Genomic DNA, 13143 nt, shown 5'->3' with positions numbered 1-13143 from the left:
GTATGTATGTTATGTATGTATGTATGTATGTATGTATCTGTGTATGTATGTATGTATGTATGTATCTGTGTGTATGTATGCATGTATCTATCTATCTATCTATCTATCTATGTATCTATCTGTGTGTATGTATGTATGTATGTATGTATGTATGTATGTATCTATCTATCTATCTATCTATCTATCTATCTGTGTGTATGTATGTATCAATGTATGTATGTATGTATCTATCTTTTTCTCAGAAGGGTTGAGTTCTGCCCATAGACTCAACCTTGACTTTTGCTGTTCTTTGATTTCTACTTGGCCTCACCGGTGGGATCCTCCTGCTTCAGCCTCCCGAGTGCTGGGCTTACAGAGCAGATTCCTCCACAGTGATGGACATGCTGTTAGATGTGCTAGCTATCCATCATTTAGTCCTTCAGTAGTTGTGAGGTGGGGGCCTGTTATCCCACTTGTTGTTAGAGAATAGAGACAGAGATTCCAGAAGATGACACAGTTGTGTAGGATGAAATAGTGAGGGAGTGGTTGGGTCGGGATCTACTGTTCCTTGTTCCCTCTGTGTGTGGTCCTTCCTCCACCACCAAGAGTTCTGGAGGAGAAACCCATGGACGTTCCACTCCCTGGCTGCTGGCTCCAGGCTCCTGCTCTTCCCCGATGCCATGATATGTTGTCTGGTCCCATAATGTCTTACACCTCCAGCCTCCTCATGGAACACGAGCTTCCCCATAGTGCTCTGGTCCAAAGACACATGACTTACAGCCTGTTGCAGGGACCCAGCTGCAGGAATCCATATCAGAAAGCGCTGGAAGGTAAGACATGGCAAATATGCAAAGCCTTATGCTCATGCGGAGACAGCAAAGTCTCAGCCCTGATGGAGGTGATGGGGTTTGCAGCAGTGACAGCTACACACAGGACCCGGAGAGAAGGCCGTTTACTCTCCCAGGCTTCTGACCCAAAGCTATCCTCCCGTCACCTTTCTCTCTCTCTCCTCCCAGAACTAGCCCTGCTGATAACATCTCTGTGTCTTTCTACCACTTTTGAAGAGTTGGTCTTAATTCAGAGAGCTTTGATTTTGAGGCCCATCAGAAACTAGGAAATGGCTCCTTTTCCAATGACCACGGATAATTTGGTCAATAAAAATGGTTTGCCAATGGGATGAACACGGGTATTTTGATGATAATAGCAGCAGAAAAAAATAACCAAATGATGTTTTCTCAAGCCCACTGTAGCCATCACAGATGATGCGAGGTGCTAAAGTACCAGGACTCTTGGTTGCAGGTTCCAAAGCCACACTTAAGTTATTTATTGGCTTGTGAAACACAACGTTTCAGTCCTCTGACTTCACGCATGGCTGCATCCAGAACTCACACAGTATCACCCAGACCCAATCTCCCTGCTTTCGATTTTGGTCTGTGTTATCCACGGCCCCACTTTTAATTTGGTTTGTGGCAGCCTAGATAGCAGCCATCTGCTCTGAGCCGACCACTAATTCTTCCAGCATCCCAATCCCCCACAAAGGTAGCATGGAGCACCTGGAGTCAGGCCTTATTCAGCGTAACCACCTGAGCTTAGGGAAAGTGTGCATCTTCATATTGATCCGTGAATCTGGGAAATGAGTTGCTTCGATTGACCAAAGCCAGCTCAGATGGCCATCCTTGGAACTTGGTCTACATGCAGAATCACTTGGCCCAAGAGAGAAAGAAGAAAAGGCAGTTTTGTGAAGGACTACCCAGGGAAATGGAAGCAACGTTCAGGTGGGCTAAAACCTCAGATGTTTTGTATGAAATAAGTGTGAGGTTTAGTAGCCATGAGAATCAGGGAACAGTGCCACGAATCCCTGTGGAGACGAAGGAGCAGGTGCTCTATGGCTTAACGCTTGCTGAAGGCATCTGGGCTTGTCACTGGAGGAGCGTGGCTTCGAACCTGGGCTTGGCTGAGCACCTTACCACATCCCTCCTTCCCTCTCCTCTGCCTCCCTATGCGCAGAGCATGATGGGAGCTGGTGCCCAGCACCCGAGGTCTCATTTACTCCACTCAGTGCTGCGGTGAAGCAGGTTGGCTTGGTAAAGGAAATCTATGCTGAACCAATCCAAGGGGCTGCAGGGCCATTGGTCTTTCCCAGGTCCCATCAAGTGGCTGCGTGCTCCCAGGGAGAAAGCATAGATCCCAGGAAAGGCCCCTCTGACAGGACTCTCACAGCCGGGATATGAACACAGCGTTGTTTACTTTGCTCAACCCCACAATTAGTGAAAATCAAAATGTCTCCAGATGCACTCGCTGTAGTAAATTATTAGGTAATTAACCTTAATGCTCCCTGCTCTGAGCCACCCACTCACTTCTGCTCAGGAGCTGTGGAGAGCATTTTTCAGACATCAGAATGTACGGCCGTGCTGCAGCTTCAGGCCAAACCAAACACGACTGAAGATGGTAGGAAGGGATTTCAAATGGATCCAATTCCAAGAGAAGGAGGGAAAAGCTGAGCTAACCGTCAGAGGCAGAGCATAGACTGGCAACATAAAGACTGAACTGACAATCACACAGTAGAGAAGGGTTCTTTCTAAGTCATCTCAAATGCTGGTTTTCTTCTTCTTTTTTCTGCTAGCAAGTCTAAGCCCTTATCAAGTCATGCTTGGGTTATTTTAATAGAGAACTTCAAAATGGTCTCTTTCTGTCTCTGCTCTCCAATCCTTTGTACCTGATTCATCTTTTTTTGAAGCACAAATCTTAGAATGCCACTCAATTCTTAAGCCTTTCATGGCTTCACTTGCTGATAAATAGCATCCAAATACTTTATTTATTTTTACTTTTATTTGTTCGTTTTGCTGGTTCTGGTGCTTGAACTCAGAGCTTGGGCACTGTCCCTGAGCTTTGATGCTCAAGGCTAGCACTCTACCACTTTGAATCACAGCTCCATTTCTGGCTTTTTGGTGGTTAAATGGAGATAAGAGTATCTTGTCTTGCCATTTCTTAACAAATGGGGCAATGCCATTCTTTCTGATGGAGGCATAGAATTCCATTGTGTATATATACCACATTTTCTTGATCCATTCCTCTACTGAGGGGCATCTGGATTGGTTCCAAATCTTAGCTATGGTAAATAATGCTGCAACAAACATAATTGTGCTGGTAGTTTTAGTATGGTCTTGTTTGTGATCATTTGGGTAAATGCCCAAACGTGGGATTGCTGGGTCATGTGGAGTCTTTTGAGGACCCTCCATACTACTTTCCAAAGTGGCTGAACAAGTTTACACTCCCACCAACAATGCAGTAGGGTTCCCTTCTGTCCACCTCCCCTCCAGCATGGAATTCTATGCCTCCAAAAGAAAGAATGACATTGCCCTATTTGTTAGGAAATGGAAAGACTTGGAAAAAATTATATTAAGTGAAGTAAGCCAGGTCCAAAGAAACATAGAGCCCATGGTTTCCCTATTGCAATAACTAGTATATGTGTAAGTCAAGCAGAAACGGTCAGATAAGTGGATGTTAGGCGAAATGAACCTCAAGATAAGTACTCAAATGTTTTTTCTTTCTTGCTATTGTTTTTAACATATTTATAAGATATTTCTTTGTTGCTTTGTATGTCCTTCCCCCATGGTATAACCACTGTTTTCACTGTATTTGATGTTGGTATGATGTTGTGGAGGGGAAGGGAAAAAAACAATAGTTTAAATAAGGATACAGGTGGACCCATTGCAACAATGAGATGTACAAGTTGTTATGTTAAAAAACAAACTTTACAACTTTGGCATGGGGGGGCTGAGGGGTGGGGGCTGAGGGGAGGGAGGTTCGGGGAAGTGGGGGGAGATGGGAAGGGGAAATAAAGGAGGAGGCAACAATGCTTGATAAGAAATGTACTCATGGAGTTCTGGAAAGATGGCGGAGGAGAAGCTAGAGGCTAAAGAAGTTCTCACATAGAAAGTAGTTTTAGTGTTCCAGTGAACAGTCCTAAGCCAGAGAATCACACCAAGTGTGCCATCACAGTGCAGAGAGTTTGGCCAGAGGGGGAAAATCCAGGCAAGGAGACAGATCTGAGCACTTGCCAGCAGCTGCGGCTGCGGCTGCAGTGGCGGCGGCCATAGTCGCCATACCTGCAACACAGAGAGTTCGGGACAAAGGAGCCAGACGTGGCAGGCGACCGGATTCTACTCAACACCAGCAAGAACCGACAAGGAGCAGACATCTTCATCCTGCAGTTCGCAGACCAGAGATGACCCAGGAATCAAGACTCCATGAGTAGAAGCCTGATATCCTCACTCCTTCTCAGGTAGCAGAGGAGGGAAGGCCACCCCTCCCCACCCACTACCGGAGATCTCCATCTTTAAAGGCCCAGCTGAGCTGCTAGCTCCTACTCAGGCCTTAGAAGAAAACTAGAGTCATTTAGCAGGTCACAAGAACCTAACCTGCCAGACTCAGCTCCACCCAGGGAAAAGTCACCCAGCCAGGGCTGCCAGTCCCAGAAGTGGCTTTCTTCACTGGGTTAACATAGCCAGAGGCTGCCCCTCCTTTTAGCAGCCTTGACAATGAATTGAAATTTGGTAAACATAAACCTTGAGAATGGCTCCAGGCTGGGCTCTGTGAGTTTCTCACAAGCTAGTCCCTTAGGGAAAAGCTACTGTTTGCTGAAAGGCCTCAATGCTACCCAGAACCTAGCCTCATCACAGCATCTCCAAACTAGAGGAAACAGCCATCTCCCTCTTTTGTGATACTCAAAGCAGATCTCCCTCCCATTGAACTAGCCTGGGAGGAAGATCACAAAATCCTGGGTAAAGCAGAGCATTTTTCTGCCTGCTCAAACCCCCCCCCCCAAAAAAAAAAATCAAAGAACTTTTTTTTGTACCTTTTATAAAATTCTTTTCTAAAACTTTTTTTAATTTTTAATTTTTAACTTAAAAAATTGTTTTCTAGTAACTTTGTTTTTCTTCCTCTTATAATTTTTATTTTAGGGGTATATGTGTGCGTGCGTTTTTCTTTCTTTTTTCTTTTTAAAAATATTATTTTTGTTTTTTGTTTAGCTTTACTGAACTTTTGATCTTTTTCTTTCTTTCTCATTCTTTTCACCTTTTCTTCTCTTTCATTCTTCTTTGCGTGACTTAATTGCTGTTCTGCACATCCTCAGATATACCCGTAATCGATTATTAGACCTTATCCCCCATTGTGTACACACTTAATCCAGAAATTTATTACTCAATTGAAAACCTCTTAGACTTAAATTCCTTAATAGCAGTACTACCTCTTTATACCTATATACTATTTTAAGCATTTTTATTTTTAAGTTTTTCACGTCTTTTTTCTTTCTTTCTTTCCTTCTTTTTTTTCTTCCTTTTTATTTTTATTTTTTGCTGGGAGAGAGCATGCACGCAGTCCCCCACTACCACAACTTACGCAGTCGAGTTTCTTCTTTGTGGAGAAATCGCAGGAGTCAGCGTGCCCTAAGTGCAATGGACACGCCTCATCCTTGGAAAACCACCTGCATGATCATAGTGTTTCCCCTGCCAGGTAAGTATTCATGTCTCCTTTATATCCCTCCCCTTCTCTCATTATATCCACGTTCTTCTCTGAACATTTCGTTTTCAAATTTGCATAATTTTTTGGCATTGCACTTTTTAATTTTTAATTTTTGCTTTTCTATTTTTCTTGTCTCTTTTTTCTCTTTCTCTTTCTTCTTTTTTTCTGTCTCTACTTTCATTCTATCCAACCTAGTTCCTGCTTTGCGATTAGGACTTAGTTAACTCTCCCTGTGCCTTCCCACATCCCTCTATTCCTATTTTTACCCACATCGCTCCCTAAACCTAATAATTTCTGGTTTTCTAAATTCTTCTTTGTGGTTTGTAGCCCATTAATATATAGTTGTTTGATGTTGAATAGATATATCTGTTGAACTAGATTGTATCTACAGACTTTTGACTGTGCAACTACAGACTTTGGTTGATGCTTGCCTTAAGATAGTGTTCTAGCACAAAATTGGTGTTACTTTCATCCAAAATGGGCAGAGTAAGCCAGAAAAATACAAGAAAAATGGCAAGTCTGGGTATCTCAACTCCCATTCATGATAATCAGGGGACAGAACAGATAATGAATAATCCAGAGGAGAGTTCCCAAATAGCTCTACAAACACTGCTGGTAAACATGGTAAATGAAAAGATGGAAATCTACAAAGGACTCTGTATGAGCATGATAAGGAGAGAGAGGAGGCAAACCAAAGGTTAATAAAGGAATATCATGAGTGTGAGGAAGCTACTCAAGAACTGATACAGAAATTGCATGAGCACCTTGAGAACACTCAAAGAGAAAGTCAAGAATGGCGTGAGCAGGCTGAGAACACTCAAAGAGAACTACAGGAATTGCATGAATGCAAGGAAGCTAAGCAAAGAGTAATACAGGAATTGAGTAAGCAGGATGAGAATACACAAAGATCACTAAAGGCATTCATGGAATCCATTAACAAAGAGCTGAAGGAAGTCAGGGAGACCACAAAATGAATGCTGAATGGAACCCAACAGAAGGAATGGGAGTCCAAGGAAACCATAACCAATCAACTAAGTGATTTGAGGATAAACACTAAACACCAAATTAAGGAAGTAAAGAAGTTCATACAAGATCTAAAACAAAGCTTATACAAAAAATTGAAGCCATCAAAGCTGACCAATTAGAAGGAAAAGGAATAAAAAACGAAGTAGAATGTCTTGACAGTAGGTTAGATCATGCAGAAGATTGAATCTCAGGGAAGACAGCCTAGATATTATAAGAAAGAACATACAACCATCCAATACAAATCCAAGAAATATGATAGATCTATTCAGCACTTGGAAGACACCATCAGAAGGTCTAATCTGAGGATAATGGGTGTAGAGGAGCACCTAGAGACAGAAGTTAATGGTCTAGGAAATTTGTTGAACAGGATCCTAGCAGAAAACTTCTGAAACATGCAAAAAGATAGGCCTATTAAGATACAAGAAGCTTTTAGAACTCCAAATAGACCAGACCAGAATAGGCCATCCCACCGTCACATTATAATCCAGACAGGATCATTTCAGACCAAGGAAAAGATCCTTAAAGCTGTCAAGGAGAAAAGATCAATCACCTATAAAGGGAAACCAATTAGAATCATCTCAGATTTCTCAGCAGAGACAATCAAAGCAAGAAGAGCCTGGAATGATGTATGACATGCCCTAAAGACAAACAACTATCAACCAAGAATACTGTACCCAGCTAAACTCTCCTTCATAACTAAAGGCCAACTGAAACCTTCCATAGCATAGAAAAATTGAAACAATATATCACCACCAAACCAGCCCTACAAAAGATTCTTAAAGATGTCCTACACATAGAAAACCAACAAGACCACAATAAAGGCCAAGAAACCGCTCCCAAACTGAGAATCCAAGAACCACATGAAGAACCCAGTAGCTGCAGCCCCCAAGAAGGTGGATAAAATGGCAGGAACTCCCCCTCTCAGTCCTATCTCTCAACATTAACGGACTTAACTCTCCAATTAAGCTACATAGACTGTCTAGTTGGATTAAAAAGCAAGATCCTTCTATCTGCTGCCTTCAGGAGTCACATCTTGCCCATAAAAACAAACACATTTTCAATGTGAAAGGCTGGAGCAAAATCTACCAAGCAAATGGCTCCCATAAACAGGCGGGAGTTGCAATCCTAATATCAGATAAAATAGACTTCAAATTAAAATTCGTGAGAAGAGATAAGGAAGGTCACTACATACTAATTAAGGGATCTGTCCTTCAGGAGGATATTACAATTCTAAATATCTATTCACCAAACAATGGAGCACCCAAACTTATCCAAGAAACACTACTCTCCCTCAAATCCCACATAGATCCAAAGACATTAATTGTTGGGGATTTTAACACACCACTTTCCCCACTAGATAGATCAACTCCGCAAAAATTCAACAGAGAAACTGCAGATCTAAACAACTGCATAGATCAACTAGATTTAATAGACATCTACCAAATATTTCACCCAACAGCATCAGAATACATGTTTTTTTCAGCAGCACATGGAACATTTTCTAAAATAGACCACATTTTAAGCCACAAAACAAACTTGTCCAAACTCAGAAACATTGAATTTATACCTTGTATTCTCTCAGACCACAAGGGAATAAAATTAGAACTCAACACCAAAAGCCACCAAAGAAAGTCCTGTAACACATGGAGGCTGAACAACACACTGCTGAATCATGAGTGGGTCATGGAAGAGATTAAAAGTAAATTCAAATGTTCGTGATATTCAACAAAAACGAGCACACAAATTACCAGCTCCTCTGGGACACAGCAAAGGCAGTACTTAGGGGCAAGTTCATAGCTCTGAGTTCTTACATCAACAAATTGGAGAGATCTGAAGCCAACAATTTAATGAGACATCTGAACCTCCTTGAAAAACAGCAGCAAGATAAACCCCAATCCAGTAGATGGAAAGAAATAATTAAAATTAAATCAGAATTAAATGAATTAGAATCCAAAAAAACCATAGAAAGAATCAACAAAACAAAGAGTTGGTTCTTCGAAAAAATTAACAAAATTGACAGACCCTTAGCAAATCTTATCAGAAAAAGAAGAGAACATGCCCAAATAAATAAACTCAGAAATGAGAATGGAAACATCACCTCAGAAACAACCAAGATTCAGAACATTATAAGGGACTATTTCTCAAAACTTTATGCTAATACGTTTGAGAACTTTGCAGAAATGGGCCTTTTCCTAGTGAATATTGACATGCCAAAACTAAACCAAGATGAGTTAAACCATCTTTACAGGCCCATATCAAGCATTGAAATAGAAACAGCAATAAGAGACCTCCCATCTAAGAAAAGTCCAGGACCAGATGGTTTTACAGCGGAATTCTACAAGGCCTTCAAAGCAGAGCTCACACCAATACTCCTCCAACTCTTCAATCAAATTGAAAGAGAAAGTTCACTACCGAACACATTCTATGAAGCCATCATAACCCTCATCCCAAAACCAGGTAGGGACTCATCAAAAAAAGAGAACTATAGACCCATTTCTTTGATGAACATTGATGCAAAACTTCTCAACAAAATTTTGTCCAATCGATTTAAACAATTCATCCAAAAAATTATACACTAAGATCAAACAGGATTCATTTCAGGGATGCAAAGCTGGTTCAATATACGCAAATCAATTTATATAATTCATCATGTCAACAGGAGCAAGGCTAAGAACCACATGGTTATCTCAATAGATTCAGAAAAAGCATTTGACAAGATTCAACACCCCTTTATGATGAAGGTTCTGGAAAAATTAGGAATCCATGGAACATTCCTCAATACAATAAAGGCTGTATATGACAAACATACAGCCAGCATTATACTTAATGGTGAAAAACTAAAGCCATTTCCTCTTAACTCAGGAACAAGACAAAGATGTCCACTCTCTCCACTTCTTTTCAGGAATAAGACAAGATGCAAACATAAAGGGGATCCAAATAGGGAAAAAGAAGTGAAACTCTCCCTCTTTGCAGATGACATGATATTGTATTTAAAGAATCCCATTGACTCCACTCCCAAATTACTCAAGCTGATTCAAAACTTTGGCAAAGTAGCAGGGTATAAAATTAACCCTCAAAAATCAATGGCTTTTCTGTATGCCAACAATGAGAAAAATGTGGCTGAAATTAGGAAAGCAACTCCATTTGTAATAGCCCCACAAAAAATAAAATACGAAGTAACTTAACCAAAGAAGTGAAGGACCTCTATGATGAAAACTTTAAAAACTTGAAAAAGGAAACCAAAACAGAACTTAGAAAGTGGCAAAAACTCCCATGCACCTGGATTGGAAAGATCAACATCGTGAAAATGGCAATACTTCCTAAGGCTATCTACAAATTCAATGCCATACCTATCAAAATTCCAACCTCATTCTTCAAGGAAATAGAAGAGGCAATCCAAAATTCATATGGAAGAATAAAAGACCCCGAATAGTAAAAACGATCCTCAACAGAAAGAACAGTGCTGGAGGAATATCAATACCAAATATAAAACTCTACTATAAAGCCATGGAAATCAAAACAGCTTGGTACTGGCACAAGAACAGACCTCAGGATCAATGGAATAGAATTGAAAACCCAGAAATGAACCGACAGACCTATAGCCATCTAATCTTCGATAAGGGAGCTAAAAAAATAGAATGGAAGAAAGACAGTCTCTTCAGTAAAGGGTGCTGGCAAAATTGGTTAACTACTTGTAGCTAGATCCTTATATATCACCCTGCACCAGAATCAACTCCAAATGGATCAAAGACCTCGGAGTCAAAGCGGACACTCTGAAAACATTACAGGATGGAATAGGAGAAACCCTAGGTCTCCTTGGCACAGGCTGAAATTTTCTTAATAGAGACCCAGAAGCCCAACAAATCAAAGAAGGTTGGACAAATGGGATTGTATGAAATTTCAGAGCTTCTGCATGGCAAAGGACATAGCTAGCAAGATCAATAGAAAGCCCACGGATTGGGAGAAGATCTTCACTAGCCATACAATGGACAAGGGTCTCATATCTAAAATATACCTGGAACTCAAAAAATTAAATCCCCCAACAACAAATCTTCAAAGAAACAATTGCCCAATAAATAAGTAAGCTAAAGACTTAAAGAGAAACTTCTCTGAAAAGGAGAGAAGGATGGCCAATAGACACATGAAGAAATGCTCAACCTCCCTAGCCATAAAAGAAATGCAAATCGCAACAACATTGAGATACCACCTCACCCCAGTTAGAATGGCTGAAATCAAGAACTCTAATAACAACAGATGCTGGAGGGGATGTGGACAGAAGGGAACCTTACTGCATTGTTGGTGGGAGTGTAAACTTGTTGAACCATTTTGGAAAGCAATATGGAGGTTCCTCAAAAGACTCCACATAGAGATCCCCTAGGACCCAGCAATCCCACTTTTGGGCATTTACCCAAATGTTCACAAACAAGACCACACTAAAGCTACCAGCACAACTATGTTTATTACAGCATTATTTACTATAGCTAAGATATGGAACCAACCCAGATGCCCCTCAGTAGATGAATGGATCAAGAAAATGTGGTATATATACACAATGGAATTCTATGCCTCCATCAGAAAGAATGACATTGCCCCATTTGTTAGGAAATGGAAAGGCTTAGAAAAAATTATATTAAGTGAAGTAAGCCAGGCCCAAAGAAACATAGGTCCCATGGTTTCCCTTATTTGCAATATCTAGTATATCTCTGAGTCAAGCAGAAAAGGTTAGATAAGTTGATGTTAGGGAAATGAACCCTAAGATATGTATTCAAATGTTTTTTTCTTTCATGTGATTGTTTCTAACACATTTATAAGATTATTTCTTTGTTGTTTTGTATGTCCCTCCCCCACAGTATAACCACTGCTTTCACTGTATTTAATGTTGGTATAATTTGTGGAGGGGAAGGGAAAAACAAATCGTTTAACTAGGGATACAGTTGGTCCCATTGCAACAATGAGATGTACAAGTCGTTATGTTGAAAATGAACTTTACAACTTTGGTGGGGGGGAGGGGGGGAGGGTGCGATTGGGTGGTTTGGCATAGTGACGATGGGAAGGGGAAACAAAGGAGGAGGCTACTATGCTTGATAAGAAATGTACTCATTATCTTGCCCATGTAATTGTAACCCCTCTGTACAGTATTTTCACAATAAAAATAAAAAAAAAGAAATGTACTGATTACCTTGCCCATGTAATTGTAACCCCTCTGCACAGTATTTTCACAATAAAAATAAAAAAAAGAAATGTACTGATTACCTTGCCCATGTAATTGTAACCCCTCTGTATGGTATTTTCACAATTAAAAAAAAAAAAGAGTATCTTGGACTTCCCTGTGTGGGCTGGCTTTGAACTGCAATCCTCAGATCTCAGCCTCCTGCGTAGGTAGGATGACAGGTGTAAGTCACCGGTCCCCAGCTTTAGTGTCACCTTTGACTTTTCCTCAATGTAGCTTTCAAGCCATGTCCTTGGCTGTGGCTCTGGGATGCTGAGCCCCACCCTGGACAGGAGTTCACTGCTGTCTGGTCTGGCATGCTCTGCCCTCTGGAAGATTCTTGCCTGAGCTGATGCTGCTTTCTCGGCAGGTGCCACTCAGAAGCAAAGGCTCCTAGGGGGGTGGTGTGGAGTTCAAGCTACTTTGTCAGGTGCAGATGCTGCAATCTTGGATGAGATGGTCAAGCTACATGCAGCTCAGTTTCCTTATCTGTGAAAAGTGACTGCTATTAGAAATGGATGCGGGAAGCACTTTATGAAACAGAACCCAAAATACCTAGAAAAGCACTCAGAAAAAAATGACAGTGTGGCTTTGCGGGCATGGCCAGCCAGGAAGGCCTGCAGCCCCCCAGTCCCAGGGAGGGCTAAGTGCTTGCCCTGTGGGCATGCACACTAGAGCAGGAAGTGCCGAGACCTCAACGAGCTCCACTTCTGCACTTCTGTCACCTGTTGCTCCCGGAAGGTGAGGCAGGTTTGGAGAGGGCCCTAGCTTATCCTACCATCCAGTTGTTTGAAAAGGGAGAGAGTGTGTTGGTCCCACACCTTTGGCACAATGCACAGCCTGTGTAGGGTCTCTGCCTGTTGTAAAAAGCCAGCGATCAAAGTAAGCTTTGGGGCTAACCTAGTAGATTCTGTTTGCGTAAAGATTCCTATGATCAGAGCAAGGCTGTTACCAGGATCTGAGAAAAATGGAATCCTGTCTAGACACAGTAGATGCTTAGGGACCATCTGCGCTGGACCAAGGCCTTCACTGTGACCGCTGAGATCTTAGTTCACCTTCACATCGACATCTCTTTGATTCACTAATACATGCCTACTAGTTTTCTGGAACACATTCTCTTGCAGAATTCTGTTGCCTATCTGTTCATTGGTTATTTTGGGCAAAAGGAAAGGGGAAAGAAATCCTGCAACACGTCCTCCCAGCTCACTGGTGTGCATATCTTAGTGTTGCTTATGTGTTAGTTTGTGAGAAACTTCTACGATAGAAGACCCACTCAGAATGGCAACCTGTTGTGCTCAGGCTGGCATACCTGTGGCTGAACACTGAGAACACCCTGATGAATGTAGCTCTTTCAACTAGGAACGGTTAACTCCTTACTTCCATAGCCACGGTGCCCCTTGTAT

At 41.5% G+C, this 13143-nt stretch overlaps 1 non-coding gene across 1 annotated transcript; it reads right to left on the bottom strand.

Annotated features, from left to right (window-relative positions):
* Window positions 1-5340: 5340 nt before the first annotated feature.
* Window positions 5341-5504, bottom strand: LOC138805361 (U1 spliceosomal RNA). The gene has a single exon (XR_011365508.1). It is a non-coding gene; the product is annotated as a U1 spliceosomal RNA (small nuclear RNA).
* Between the last annotated feature and the right edge of the window lie 7639 nt (window positions 5505-13143).

This window comes from Dipodomys merriami, unplaced genomic scaffold (genome assembly GCF_024711535.1).
Source record: "Dipodomys merriami isolate MVZ:Mamm:240054 unplaced genomic scaffold, mDipMer1.0.p SCAF_39, whole genome shotgun sequence".
NCBI classification, from domain to species: domain Eukaryota; kingdom Metazoa; phylum Chordata; class Mammalia; order Rodentia; family Heteromyidae; genus Dipodomys; species Dipodomys merriami.
This window is presented reverse-complemented; position numbering and strand designations above follow the sequence as displayed.